Genomic DNA, 14944 nt, shown 5'->3' on the forward strand with positions numbered 1-14944 from the left:
TGAGGGTGTGTGTGTGTGTGTGTGTGTGTTGTGTATTTAACTTCATGTTATGTAGACAAGGTCCATACATATTTTTTCCTTAGTATTTGAAAGAATATTATAAAAGTTGTCAGACCTAAAAAATGGTATGTAAATAACAAAACAGATATGCATGTGTCCACCATCTAGGTCTTACAGAATCAAACATTACCAGTACAGGTGCGCCTCTCAATGCACCCCCCACTCTCTACCTGCAGCACCCATCCACTTCCTCAGAGGTGACCACCACGCTAGATAGAGAGCTTATCAGTCCCTTGCTTTTCTCTATGTTTTTATTGCACGTGTATGGAAGGATCTCTAAACAAGACAGTGTTATTTTGCTTTTTAAACTTATTTAAATAGCATCACACTGTGAGTTCATTTGAAAGTTACTTACTTTTGCTCAACATTATCTTTATAGGCTTCTAGTCCCCAATTTTATTTTGTGAACACATGTAGTTTCTACTCATTCATTTCTAATACTATATAGTATTATATTCAATGGCTACACTAAAATTTGCTTAGAGGCATTATTCAGAGATGGACAGTGCATTTTTTTTTTTACCAACTTTTTACTCTTACTTTGCTCTGAATTTTTTGCACATGTATATCTGAATGCAGAGAAGTGTAATTCCCTATAATACGTGTATCCAGAAGTGGGATTGCAACTTCAACTGTTCTAGGAATGTCCAAACTCTACAAAATGGATAAATCATTTTACATTCCAACATGCAGTATAAATGTATCAAATCAATACATTGCACCCTTCAAACTTTTATAATATTATATGTCAATTATACCTCAGTTTAAAAGAAAGAGGCAAAAAAATAAAATAATATTAGTGTTTGCCTGGTATATCCATTTTTTTATTTTCAAGATTTTACAGTCTGTATCTTTAGGTATGATGAATGTCTCCATAAATAGCATCCAGCTTTATTCTTTTTAATCCATACTTATATCATTTTTAAGATAACAAGTTTTGCTTCTTAATCCTCATTAACATGCAGTGTCATTTATTAATTATTATAATTACTATTATAATATATAATTAATATATTTATCTATTAATATTTGTTGTTATTAATCAAATATTTGAATATATTTCATTGTTTTAAGTGTATTTGAATATATTTCTAACATTTTATTTTGTGCATTGCTTTTATCTTGCTTGTTTTCAAAGCTCTTGTCCCCCTATATTTTCTTGTATGTTTTGGATTGATAATTTTACCTCTGTATTATCATAGAAGTTATGAACACTATTTCTACCCTCTTAGTGGTTATCCTTAACAGTTCTACTATGTGCATGGAACAAGCTTAAAGATTATCCATGTTTTCCCTCCTACTGAATAACAAGTCCTGTAGAATGCTCTTGTCTTATATGTTATGTGTAATTGAATTTTATTTTTATCTTGATTTTTAATGCCCAATATGGAATGATTATTACTTTACACAATCAATAGGGTTTAGTTTCACACAAGCTTAACAATTTCTTTACTTCCCATGCCGTCTTGCCTATCTGACCTTCAGAGGATCTGATGATGGTAAATTTCATTTTTATTTGATTGAAAATGACTTTATTTCTCATTTGTTATTAAAAATCTACAAATCGGGGGCACCTGGGTGGCTCAGTCAGTTAAGTGTCCGACTTCAGCTCAGGTCATGATCTCACAGTTCCTGGGTGCGAGCCCTACGTCCGGCTCTGTGCTGACTGCCAGCTCAGAGCCTGGAGCCTGTTTCAGATTCTGTATCTCCCTCTCTCTCTGACTCTCCCCTGTTCATGCTCTCTTTCTCTCTCTCTCTCTCAGAAAAAAAAAAATACATTAAAAAAAATTTTTTTAATCTACAAATACAATTAGATACATAACAAATCCTATTTTTCATGTCTCTTAACCTCTCTTTACCATTTCTACCTTTTTGTGTTGTACTGGATGCAATTTCTTTAGAATCATCTGATCAATTATCTTCAGGTATGAATAAGTTGTTAATAGAATCATTTTATTTTTAATTTCCATTATATTTTAAATTTTTGTAAGTTTTTATTTGGTTCTTTTCAATTATGCTTAATTGTTGATAAAATCTTTTTTACTCATGTTCTTATGTATATTTAAAAAATATTCTAGGCATTTATATAATTTACTTCATCTGATAACTCATTATCTTAAGCTTTTTGGAAATCTAATTCTGCTATTTGTGGTTTCTCCTGTCTCCTGTTCATGGCTCTTGTTTCCTTGGGTGTTTCTGGAATTTGGAATCATGGGCTCATGTTTGGTGGTCTTTATCTGTTAAAATGCTGTGACCCCTAAGTTGAGGGTAAGTCCCTTCAGACAGCATTGTGTTTGCTTCTGCCAGGCATTCTGGGATGCTATCAATCAAAGACCATTTTAAGTTTATTTCTTGCCTTAGGGTTTTCTGGTCAGGGAAGTATTTTAAGTCTGAACTCTATAAACACACTTGAGGAAAAGACTGTGGTTATAAACTCTAAGGAGAACTCTTTTCTCTAGCCAGCAATTAGTGAGACAGTTAAATGTCCCAAGCACCTCTGTTTGCCAAAGGTAGATTATTTCCAGTCCCTGATTTCATTTTGAGTATGGCTTTTCTGGGGTCCCAGCACTGTGGTGGGATGTGGTTCCATCTTGCCCCTAGAACCTAAGCCCAGAGCTTGCCTCCCTTTCCATCACCCTTCAAAACCAAAGCTTGAAGTTACAGAAACTGGCAAACACCGTGCAAGGTGCTACATTCTTAACATGACCATATCACTCTGGCACTCGGCTTCAGTTTTTGTTTGTTGGGTCCTGGGGATAACTGTTACTTTTTTTTTCTTTTCAGATATTTGTTATTTGCTTTACTATATCCAGCATGGATAGAGTTTTGTATAGAGCCTCTGTATTTTTTTTTTTTTAAGTTTTATTTATTTATTTTGAGAGAGAGCTGGAGAGCGTGCTTGTGTGTGAGCAGAGGAGGGACAGAGAGAAGGAGAGAGAGGCAATCCCAAGCAGAATTCCAATGTGGGGCTCAAACCCATGAAGATCATGACCTGGGCCAAAACCAAGAGACAATCAACTGAACCACACAGTCCCCCCACTTTTTAAAAGTTTTATTTATTTATGGGGGGCCCTCTGTATTTTAAATGACTGTTCAAAGTTAACAGAAAAAAAATGCATTTTCTTCACAGTCCAAAAACATGACGTTTGCTACTTTTTTCATTTAGTCTGAATCAACACCATTTCTTTTCACATATTGTATAACCTTTGGTACCTAATATTTCTTCAAATATTGCCCAGTTTAAAAAAAAACACAACTTGAAAATGTAGTTGTATTTTTTTCATTTGACAACTTTATAGTTTTATTGAAATATGATTTACATATTATACAATTCACCCATTGTAAGTGTACAGCCAATGCTTTTTAGTAAATTTACAGTGCTGTGCAATCACTGTTACAACCATGGTTTAGAACACTTTCAAAACCCCGTGAAGTTCCCTCATTTTGCAGTCAATCCTCAATTTCACCTCCAATTTTTGGGCAGCTACCTATCTGATTTCTGTCTTTGAAGATTTGCCTTTTCTGATTATATCATATAAATGCACATTTTATAACGAGCTTCTTTCAGTTGGCATAATGTTTTCAAGGTGCATCAATGTTGTAGCATGTAGTTGTAAGTATTTAAATTAGAAATTTCTTAGAGTTGCTGGGACTTTTATTATATCCAAATGCTTTACTTAACTTAATATTTTAAAAGCATAGAAGGAAATATCAGTATGATATAGATGAAAAAAAGGGCAAGCTCTATAATTTATCTAGGAAACAAGATCTTATGAAGAAGTGAGAGGCACATAACTGTGGTGGCTGCAATGACAGGTAAGTGTCTGGCAGAGAACAACCTAAGACAGGACCAATTATATGGACGACATCCTAAAAGAGTAATAGCAAGTTTCTGGAAAGAAAAGCAGTGAAAAACAAAGCCTCAGCATCATTGATGAAGAACATCCTTCTCACTCATTCCTAAATTTCCTCTTGGGAAGTACTATCTAGGTGAGCACCTGACAGTGCCCCATGGATACGGAGAAAGGTTCTGAGCCAGGGTATGGAGATTCTGGTGAGGCACTCTTGCAGTTATCACAAGAGTTTTTCAGAAACCCAAATGTACATTACACACTGTCTTGTATTGAATAAATAATGTTTTATATACACATATATTCACCCATTCATATATTGGTATTTTTCAATTGTTTATCAACACTATTGGTGATTATTTCAATACACTTTAGGTACACATGTCACAGAAATTATATTACGTTTGCCTATTTATTTTCTTCTATAAAAGACACTGAAAGTACAATAACTATCATGTGTTTCTATGTGTGTGTTGGCAGGAGAGTTGGGGTTGGAATTTATAACGTTAGAACGGTTCTTCCAATTCAAACAATTTGAGAATTACAGTTGGAGGAGGGACCCATTTGATGAAGTAGTTCTGCATCTGCCTGGACTCCCTCTTTTCTACCAAGAACCATTTGAAGCTAAGGATTCCCTGGGGTTTTGTCCTAAGATTATTAGCTCACAAAGGCTCTACAATTACACTTCTATGTCATTTTGGAAAGAAACGTTCTCCAAGTCCTTAGGCCACAGCAAAGTGTAATAATAAGAAGCCCTGTTTACCCCTCATAGGTCTATCCATTTCTTCTATCCCTGGATCTTAAACAATCTTCAGTTTTCCTGAAGATATTTCAGGGAGGGATGTAATTCCTGACAGATTGAGCAAAACATCTTACAGTGTTCCTTAGAAAGACCTTTAATGCCCACCCTTGAAAAGATTCCACTCTACAGTGAATGGTGCGGAAGCAAGTGTTAGAGAATTCCTGCCCCAGTAAACAGCTTTTATACCAGAGGCAGAACCAGAAGGTCATAGATCACACATCTCAAATTTAAGAAAACCGAATGAACTGAAACAAAAAGTGCATTTTCTTTTCCAGAAAAAAAAGATCCTTCTCCCTCTTCCTTACTAATTTCTTCCCAATTATGCCTAATAAGCCACATAAAAAATACAAGCCCTTGCATGGTAACCACAGTTGAGTACAGAGAGTAAGCTGAGTGGTACAAAGATACCTACACCTGTTATCCCTCTTTTTTTCTCTGAAAACTGTAGAGAGAATCATATTGCCTCTAGAGCATTCCTAAGTATTAGCCCTAACTTCCCAGTCCAGAAGAATCCATGCTTGGAAGCAAGAGAACTTCAATTTCTAATTGTCGCTGCCTGCCTTTACTATAGGTTCACTGAGGATGACAATGGTTAGGTAATTACATAGTGATTGTCACGGTAAGAGACCATGTGACACAGAAATCCTAGGAAATCTTTGAGTTATTGTCAGGTTAGGCAACAGAGCTGGGGCTGAACTCTCTGCTACATCCCCAAATATACACTGGAAAGCAATCCATAGGCTGGTGTGACTGAAGGGGCCAAGTAAGTCTGGATGCCATTTGACTTTCAAAAAACACTCCTACCCCACAAAGTACTCATATACTATCACCATTTAACATTAATCATATCATAACTCCGTAATTGCTCTTCCTCTATATTTTCCTCAATTACAAAATCTTTAATATGGGCACAAAATCTGATTCAGTAAAGTATTACAGAAATTGTAACGCTGTTTCAGAGTGGAATATGTAGTATAAATTACACACTTTAAGTCATTAGCTGGGTTTAACTGAAGACAAAATGATTAGGCCCTTGATTAGTTCTGTTTCTGAATGATTACACAGTTTAACTGACAAATAGCTTGTCCTTTGTCGTCATAACTGGGGAATCATTACTAAATGCAGGCAATCTATTTGTCAGTTAAACTGTGTACTCTGTCAAAAGCAGAATTAATCAGTAGTCTAATCAGTCTGCTTTAATCAAACAGCTTTTGGCAGAATTCATTCAGAAGGTAGGATTTGTAGAGTTCTACACCTTGCACCTTGTTATGTAGCTAATAAAAAGTCCTATTTTTGTGCTGCTAATGCCCATCTATATTTATACACTACACAGACTAGCAAAGGCAAAGATGGATGATGAGTAGATTACCTGCATGCCGCAGGTACATATTCTGAATATTACCCATGGTTAAGTTTATGTCAGGCCCAATCAAAGAGAAACAGAGAATCCAACAAACAAGCTTTATCCTTTCTGGGCAGAGGCCAAGTTATATGGTATAAGGAGGTCATAGAATGATGGTTCATAAACGTTCTTTCATGACAGTGGTAGCCTGACTCCATCTGAGCTGAGAAATAAAAATGAGTAAGCAGTTATAAGAAAACAGGCCAGTGAAGATGGTGAGGAGTGTCAGAGCCTATAGTATTGTGAACATATATAAACAGAGTTGGCTTATGACAGGTTCAATCTATGAGCAAAAAAGCACCGGCTCCTTGGTTGTTATAAAGTATGTGAAGACACTTGATGGACAAACCTTTCCTCTATTTGTCTTGCTCAAAGCTGTAACAAGGCCAGAGTGTCCACGTTGTTAATGAAATAACTTCCCTGTGAGCAACTTGGACACCAAATACAATCTGAGAGAAGAAACTCACTGAAGGGGAATCAGATGTGGAAATAAGTCTCTGTCTCTGTCTCTCTCACACCCACACACAAAAGTATGTTAGGATATAAAAGTTATCTTTTGTTCCAAATGAATTCATTGGATTACTTTTTCTAGATTAAATATTTCTCACTATTAATATCTATCCTATTAGCGCTCAGAAAAGCAACGACTTGTCAGATGATAATTTCCTATTTCTAAGTTTAAAAGAAAATCTTGAAAACCTCATGAAGCAGAGATTCGGTGGGTGTCAATTTCTTAAATATGAAATTTCTAAAGAAACAGAAGTTTTATACATTTCTAGTTCCCCATTTTCTCAGTTAATGTAGTAGTGGTTAACTTTCTGCTGTAGGGCACATTACAAACTCTGGCAGAGATGAAATGGGCAACTTGTGACTAAATGTAAAAGCATCATTTTTTTTAATGTTTATTTTTGAGAGAGAAAGAGGTAGAGTGTGAATGGGAGAGTGAGAGAGAGGGAAACACAGAATCTGAAGCAGGCACCAGGCTCTAAGCTGTTGGCATAGAGCCTGACACGGGGCTTGAACTCACCAGCTGTAAGAGATCATGACCTGAGCTGAAGTCAGATGCTTAACTATCCGAGCCACCCAGGTACCACCAAATCATCTTGTTTTTAAAGTATTTGGGACAAAGTCATTTACCCCTCAAACTTTTCCATCTGCAAAAAGTCTCACTAATTTCCAAAGCAGAATGTGGAGCCTCTTGTGTAAGGAAAGATCACATACAAACAGCCTTGAAATTTTGCCAGCCTGCACCCTAAGACACATTTGCCAGACTGTCCTTAGACAAGACACAGGAGGCCTCAACTGTCCACTGTGTCTGAAGCAGGCTTTCTCAACCTCTGTATCATTGATATTTAGGGCCAGATAATGTTTTGTTTTAGGGAGCTGTCCTGTGTACCCACTAGATGTCAGTAGCACAAACTTCTCCCCACGAAGTTTATTTCCAAATTGTAATGACTCAAAATATCTCCAGACATTGCCAAACATCACCTGGGGGTAAAATCACAGAGGTACCATACAGAAGAGTACTTCCTGAACTATCTGTTGTGAAATATTGTGTTTTTCCCAGTGTGTTGCTGACCGATACTTTTGTAAAACAGGATGAAAATGAAATTACTTAGATGTGCAGCAATGCCAAAATGCTGCAAAAGTCCTAAGTACTTCCTCACAATTTCTGTACCTGTCTCATCACAGAACAGAAACAAAGAGCCTGTGGGCTGGTACTGGTCTTCAAGACACACTTTGAATAGCACTGGTATAAAATAAAAATGTCTTTGGGGCACCAGGGTGGCTCAGTCGGTTTAGCGTCCGACTTCATCTCAGGTCACGATCTTAAGGTTTGTGGGTTCAAGCCCTGTGGCGGGCTCTGTGCTGACAGCTCAGAGCCTGGAGCCTGCTTCAGATCCTGTTTCTCCTTCTCTCTCTGCCTCTCCCCTGCTCACACATACACACACTCTCTCTCTCTCTGAAAAATAAACATTTAAAAAAAGTCTTTTATTATAAAATGCCCATGATTCAGTTGAATCATCATNCCCCCTGCTCACACATACACACACTCTCTCTCTCTGAAAAATAAACATTTAAAAAAAGTCTTTTATTATAAAATGCCCATGATTCAGTTGAATCATCATCTGAGTGAACAAATTATATACTACACCTTACTTAAAGGATACCTGTCAACATAATTCCATGCAAATATTGAACTAAATATCATTTTAATATTATATATAAAAATTCCAAATTTTTATGGTTGGGAATAGTGGAGGGCTTATAAATGGAAACAAATCCATATTTGTCAAACCTGCGTGCAGTTACATGGAGATTCATTATCCTATTCTCTGTGCTTCTGTGGGCTTAAGTTTTTCCTTATAAAAAGTTAAAGGATTTTAAAAAAATCATTTTCCTTTTATTCTAAAATTTAAAACATCATTCTCTGCTTCAAGGATCTTGTCTTTCTTTTTTAGGGAAACCATTTCTGGCATCACTAAGGTGGATCCTGTAAACATTAAATCATCTCAGAAATCTGAAATGCGGTCTCAGAAATGCCTGCTCAGAGACGACCTGGTGCTCCAGTGATGGTCCCACCACCAGCCACACAGACACAGCCCGGTGAGGAGACTTCCCCACACTCAGCCTCTTCCCCCACAGCCCAATGTTCAGGGTGTTCACTCATATATGTCTCTTGTGCTCTTGTATTGTAGGACCATTTGTTTAACTGGGTGAAAATCATACCTCACATGGCATTTCACATGATGGATCCTCTGAGAATAAATGAGAGCTCCAGGCAGCGTCTTGCAGGGGCCCTGACACTGACCAGAGGTCAGGCTTGACGTGTGCCCTTCAGGGTGGCAGCAACTATGAAGCTCATGCCAATATTTCCAGATTTTTCCACTGTCCTAGGAGCCAGCCAGTTCTCTTGGTAAGACTGGCTCTGTGACCAAAAGACGACTACCTCGTTCTACAAAGCATCTAGTTGGCAACAGAGTTGCAGGTAGAATTTAGAGGAGGCTTTGTGAGTGTGGCCCTGTGGGCTGCTATTATACACAGCTGAGGGGACAGATCTACGGCCCACAGCACGGAATGCCATATATCTAACAGCTCCTTTTAATGGCCCCGTTTCTGAACGTGCATGTGCCACCAGCTGCACACAATCAAAATGCACCGAGTTTCCCCCTAATGAGCAGCCTTGCCTAGAAAACTTCTTTTACAGATGTTTATAGCTTTTGTGGCTTTTTATTCACCATCTTATTTTTATAGCTGGTGTGATCTTTCAACATATGACAAAACATACCCATGGCCTAGTAAACAATGCACCTAAAAATTATAACTCTTAGGGAAGCTTACAGAAAGCTAGGAGAATATTTAAAGCAGGTTTCTACATAACACATCCATAATTGGTTTTGCATTGTGGCTAATGGAAAACATACTTACTATAAACTAGGAAAATGAATTGCACAACTCACATATAGAAAACTAAAAATAAGCACAATAAACAGAATATAATTCTTATATTAACGTGTTGTATACAAACTTTAAATAGAAACAAGAAGGCAGTCTGTCCCTTTTTAATCCATTCTTGAAGACTACAGAAGATATGTATAAATGAAATGGCTGAAGTTTGGTCACTTTCAGAAAGGGGACAGAAGAGCTCTTTCGGCATAAAGCAAGCAAAGAATCAACCAAACCACTCAAAAACCTTGCCTCCCTGGGGCTGCATGGGTGACTGGGACTGGTCATCTGGAATAGTGAGGCAAACTGACCTAACTACACTTTTCCCGCATATTCTCCCAGTCTCTAACCTATGGATTGCATTCCTGTCTGAACACCTGAATCACCCAGGGAAACTTTTTTAAAAATATCGATGCCTGGGCTCCATTCTCAGAAAGCCTGATTTAGCTGGTCTGGGTGAGGCCAGGTACTAGCATTTTTAAAGATCTCAAGGTGCCTCTAGTGTGCAACCCACTAGGTTCTAACTTGGTCCATCATCTTCTCAAGTAATAATTGTACTACTACTAATAAATACAACAACAACAACAATAACATTTTTTTAAAATTTGAGAGTGAGAAAGAGAGAGAGCGTGAGGAGGGACAGGAGCAGAGGTAGAGAGAGAGACTCTCAAGCAGGTTCCATGCTCAGTGGAGAGCCTGAGGTGGGGCTCAATCCCATGACCTTGGGATCATGACCTTTGCCAAAATCAAGAGTCACACACTACACCAACTAAGCCACTCAGATGCCACATAACTTCTATTTCTCTTCCTCTTCTTATGATTCTCTCTCATCAAGGCACCATTGGGTGTGTTAATAGAATGTCTACTTCATGTTGACTGGTAAAGAGTTAGGAGCTTTTAAGGATTTTTCCCCCCATTTCCCTGTTAATTTGGCATGGTTATTCTCTCTTGCAGATGAAGCTGTGTTAGTTTTAAAATATGACCAAGGTATTACACCATCAGGTAGAGACGACACAACTCAAAATACAGCATGCTAACTTCAGAGCTAGTGTCTGTAGTGGCCTTGTGTTGTGGCTTCCTAACCACCCAAATCCCTTCTGCCTGGTCAAGCACAGTGGAAGAGGAGGCTACCTGGTGCAGCCAAGAGAGAGAGAATGTTGACCAGGCTAAGCTACATGCACACAGAGTCATCTGGAAGCTTCAAAAAATGCTGATGCTTGTCACTCAACCCCCAGAGAGTGTGATTTCATTGCTCTGGGTGAGACCTGAGCTTTGGCATTTTTAAAGGACTGTAGGTGATTCCAATATGGACACACATTTGGGAACCACTGGGCTAAGCCAACAATGGCAAGTCCATTTCCTTTTCATTGATGGGTTTAGATTGGAGCATGTCACGTGGCTGTAGTGATGGAGTGGACAAAGTAAGTCTGTGGGGAATTTTGAGGAAGGAGGCTTCTCCTGCTTGCTGAGGCTGATATGTACGCAACATGTACAGAGGTGATTCCGGGGCTGCTGCAGCCATGTGGTAGCATGTGAGGAGCTGGCTGAGGAAAGCAAGAGACATGAGAGGAACCTGAGCCACTGAAGACCCTGTGGAGCCACTGCATTGACCAACCACGAGACGGCCCTACCTCTGAATTCTTGTTATGTGCCTTAATGAATATCTTTATCATTTAAGGTCTTTTCAGTGAGGCTTCTGATTCCTAAGGAATGGAAGTATTCTACCGTCTTTACCTTTCCAATCATCACACCATATTCCACTGGCCCTATGTTAGTGACAGAGAATACTTCTAGCTCAGGTTGAAGCATAATGCTACAAGAATGAGTCAAAAACTCAAAGTCAGTGGCTGGCTACTGAAAATGATAAGGTACAGCCCAGTCTAAGAGCCTCAGCACTAAAAACGGAGTGAGTGTTCTTTTGGACAGCAGCATTTTCCTTATACACATGAAGAAACTTAGAAAGGCGTTGAAAATAGGGGCACCTGGGTGGCTCAGTCTGTTAAGTGCCTGACTTCGACTCAGGTCATGATGTCCTGGTTTGTGAGTTCAAGCCCCACGTTGGGCTCTGTGCTGACAGCTCGGAGGCTGCAGCGTGCTTTGGATTCTGTGTCTCCCTCTCTCTCTGCCCCTCCCCCACTCACACTCTGTCTCTCTCAAAACTAAACATTAAAATTTTTTTTAAATAAAAGAAAGGAGCTGAAAATATATTTGCTGATAAGAATTCTGAGAACAATGTGAGAGTTGTGCATTGTAAAGAAAGTTCTTTGTAATCCTTGAAAGAAAAGGAATGTTGGTTAAGTGAAAGTGCGTTATTATTTAAATTATCTAAAGTGAAACTACTCCTTTGCCTGCATAATGACAGATTGCTTAGATTTTTCTTCTCAAAAAAAGAAGACTAATCATATGAACAGGATATTTTTATAATAAAGAAAAAGTGATTCTTACCAATTTACAAGATTATAAATCCAACTTTGAAATAGAAATGCAAATTCTAACAAAAATATGAGGAAATATAAGAGAAAGAAGTAGAAGGGAAATAAATACAAAAAGACCTGTAGTATATATGGAAAAGATAAATGTATGTATATTTAGATATACATCGTGTCAAAAATACTAAGTTTCACATAACAGTCAGACATGAGGCCAATCATGGAAACAAGTTGTTGGAGCTGTGAGAACACAGAACACTATTAATGGCCTTATTCTTTTGTCACATACTGTCTTCAACATTTTTGTTTGCTGCATCCTAAAAATTTGCTAATGAAAATCAAAGTAGGTCTTGTAAGTTTAAAACAGACTCAAGTTTTGTGCATGTTCTAGGTTGCTTTATTTACCTATGGAATATTTCTGAAAAAAATAGTCTCAAAACGCAGTAATGCACCACCAAAGGCAAACTTAGGAAGAAAAATATTAACTGCTTCCTCTAAAAAGGTCCTTTTCTGTATGTGAACTAGTCCTTTAAGCTTACCTATCAGTTAATTTAAATGTTTCAAGCTCTATTTACAAGTGATCTGACAGCAGTCAAGATAATCCCCATGGTTTTAGATGATGGTGCAATTAAGGGTAAACTCATCAGCAAAAGTCTCCATTGTGTTGAGCCAGACACTGTGTTAAGAACTGGGGAGGACACAAGGTTTGAGACATGGTCCTTAACCTCAAAAAGAGTCCCCAGATTTGAAAAAAAGACATGGTAGATGGAGTAGATGGAGTAGAGATTTACTTGTCCATCAACCTTCAGTTTTCATCACTACACAATCTGAAATACAATATGCAGCAAATACCAAATATCCCTGTCAATTTAGGTGTCATAATATAGTGGCACAGGCTACAAAGAATAATGTGAAATGAGAACGCAATACATTTAAGAAGCAGATCCAATCAATCCACAGAGAATTGATTTAACTCAACTTGCCTACTTCCAAAAACAACAAGCATACTTTCTGACATATGTGATGGTGGCAAGTGTAATCCATCTTTGAATAAAACTATAAAGCTTATTCAGAGGTCTGTAGGAGAAAGGAATTATGTAAATGCAAAGCCTTAGAAAAAGGATATCTAATTCTGAAGAAATAACATACTTATCCCATTACATAACTTTGAAAATAATAAGCAGAAAGGTGCTATCACACATGCAACTAATTCGCCCATGGCCAACAGAGCATTCATTTCAGCCAAGTTCATGTCAACAGGTGAAACACAACCATCAAGGCGCAGGCAGAAGTCAGAGGAAATCATATCATCAATATAAATTACATCTCTGATTCAACACACTCCACAGATGGCAGCAAGCTAGTAGCATAAACCTGCCCCCTTCAAACCTCAAAAATACTGAAAAAACCAGCCTGTCTATTTGCACAGGTGAAGATTCCATAGTTGTCCTGGCAGAGGTCTTGCTAGATTTGAATGTGCTCAAGTCATACAATGTTTTGACAAAAAAAATCAGATTAAAAATTAAGAAAGAAAGAGAGAGAGNAAAGAAAGAAAGAAAGAAAGAAAGAAAGACAACAGCATTATTGGAATACGGGAGAAATTTTTTGTTTTCCAAATCTGAATATCATAAACATTTTTACCCCAAAAGCAACAGCAGAACATTATTTTTATTCATGAAATTAGCATCTTCACTGTTTACCTTTTTCATCTGAACTGTTTTGTTCTGCAAGTAAATTTGAAATCAATCTTCTTTTGCAAATGGGTGAGTTTTTGTGAAAACTTTTTGTAATCTCCGGTGATACTACACAGCAGGCTGATATATACTTCCTACCTTCTGCAAAAACCATTCCTCCCCCCAAAATAAAATGACCTACTGTCATCAACAGTAACCAGTAATAAATCAGATTTTGCCTTTTCTTTTTCTTTTTATATAATGGTGACTTCATTCACCAGCTTCTGACTGTTTGGGGCTCAGTATGTTCCTTGAGAAGAGACTTCTTATTAATTCATTTTAAGAACTATGATGACTAGTCTGACCAACTGTCCCTATTTACCTGGGACTAGCCCAGTTTCAGGCCTTGAAGTCCCACATCCTACGAATCTCCTCACTGTGGGCAAAGAGCAAGATGATGCCTACTCGGTTTCTATGTTAAACAGCCCACATGAATTGGGGAATGCCAGCCTGTTGTAATGTCCCATTTACATACCATCTAGGGAACTACGGGCATCATCCCTATAATGTCACTCAGCTGTCACCTGATAGTACAATATACTAAACTCAAGTCCTACCTATACTTCTCTTCTCCTCGCCCACTCCCCTGCTCTCTTCCCCTAGGTATAAACAGTCAGAGTCTACTACTGCCTCCCTGGCAGGATGGACTCAGCTACTCAGGACAAGCAGTGACTGTCACTGCTGAGAAGAGCAGCTTCAGGCCCCTGCTGGCATAAGTTAAGATGCTGGAAGTTGAAGGATGAAGGATGAAGAATGGCTGAGGGGTAAGAAGAGCAACATTTCAGGGTGAAGTGCCAAGTTTTTGCTTAGGCCAAGCAAAATGCTTTTTGTCTCAAAAAGGTGGTTATTGTATTTTTGTTTTGTTTAAAGGAAGGCCATTTTCGGAAAGCTCCTTATGAGCTATCAGAGTGACTCAGAAATCATTCAACTCATTCTCTCAGAATATATTAGGTGTAAGAAAAGACTGTGAAGTGAGGGAATTTCCTTATTGTTACTAGATTCCAAGACACAGAAAGCCTAATAGAATTGCAGATCTCAATGTTGAACGATTCCTGTGCATACTAAGATGATCTTGTTTAATGTTTTTATTCTTTACATTTCTTCCTCCATTTCGATATACCAGTCCCTTCAGAGTACGCTAACATGTTAGGAAAAGAATTGCTAGTGCAATCGCTTAGGGATTTGTTTCTTCTTTTATACTTGCCGGGGCAACAGTTTTC

At 38.0% G+C, this 14944-nt stretch overlaps 1 protein-coding gene across 1 annotated transcript in view; it reads right to left on the reverse strand.

The window, feature by feature from the left end:
• Positions 1-14944, reverse strand: part of PRDM5 (PR/SET domain 5) — a 205539-nt gene that overhangs the window by 12682 nt on the left and 177913 nt on the right.

The sequence above is a fragment of the Crocuta crocuta genome, unplaced genomic scaffold (assembly GCF_008692635.1).
Source record: "Crocuta crocuta isolate KB4526 unplaced genomic scaffold, BGI_CrCroc_1.0 scaffold451, whole genome shotgun sequence".
Classification (NCBI taxonomy): domain Eukaryota; kingdom Metazoa; phylum Chordata; class Mammalia; order Carnivora; family Hyaenidae; genus Crocuta; species Crocuta crocuta.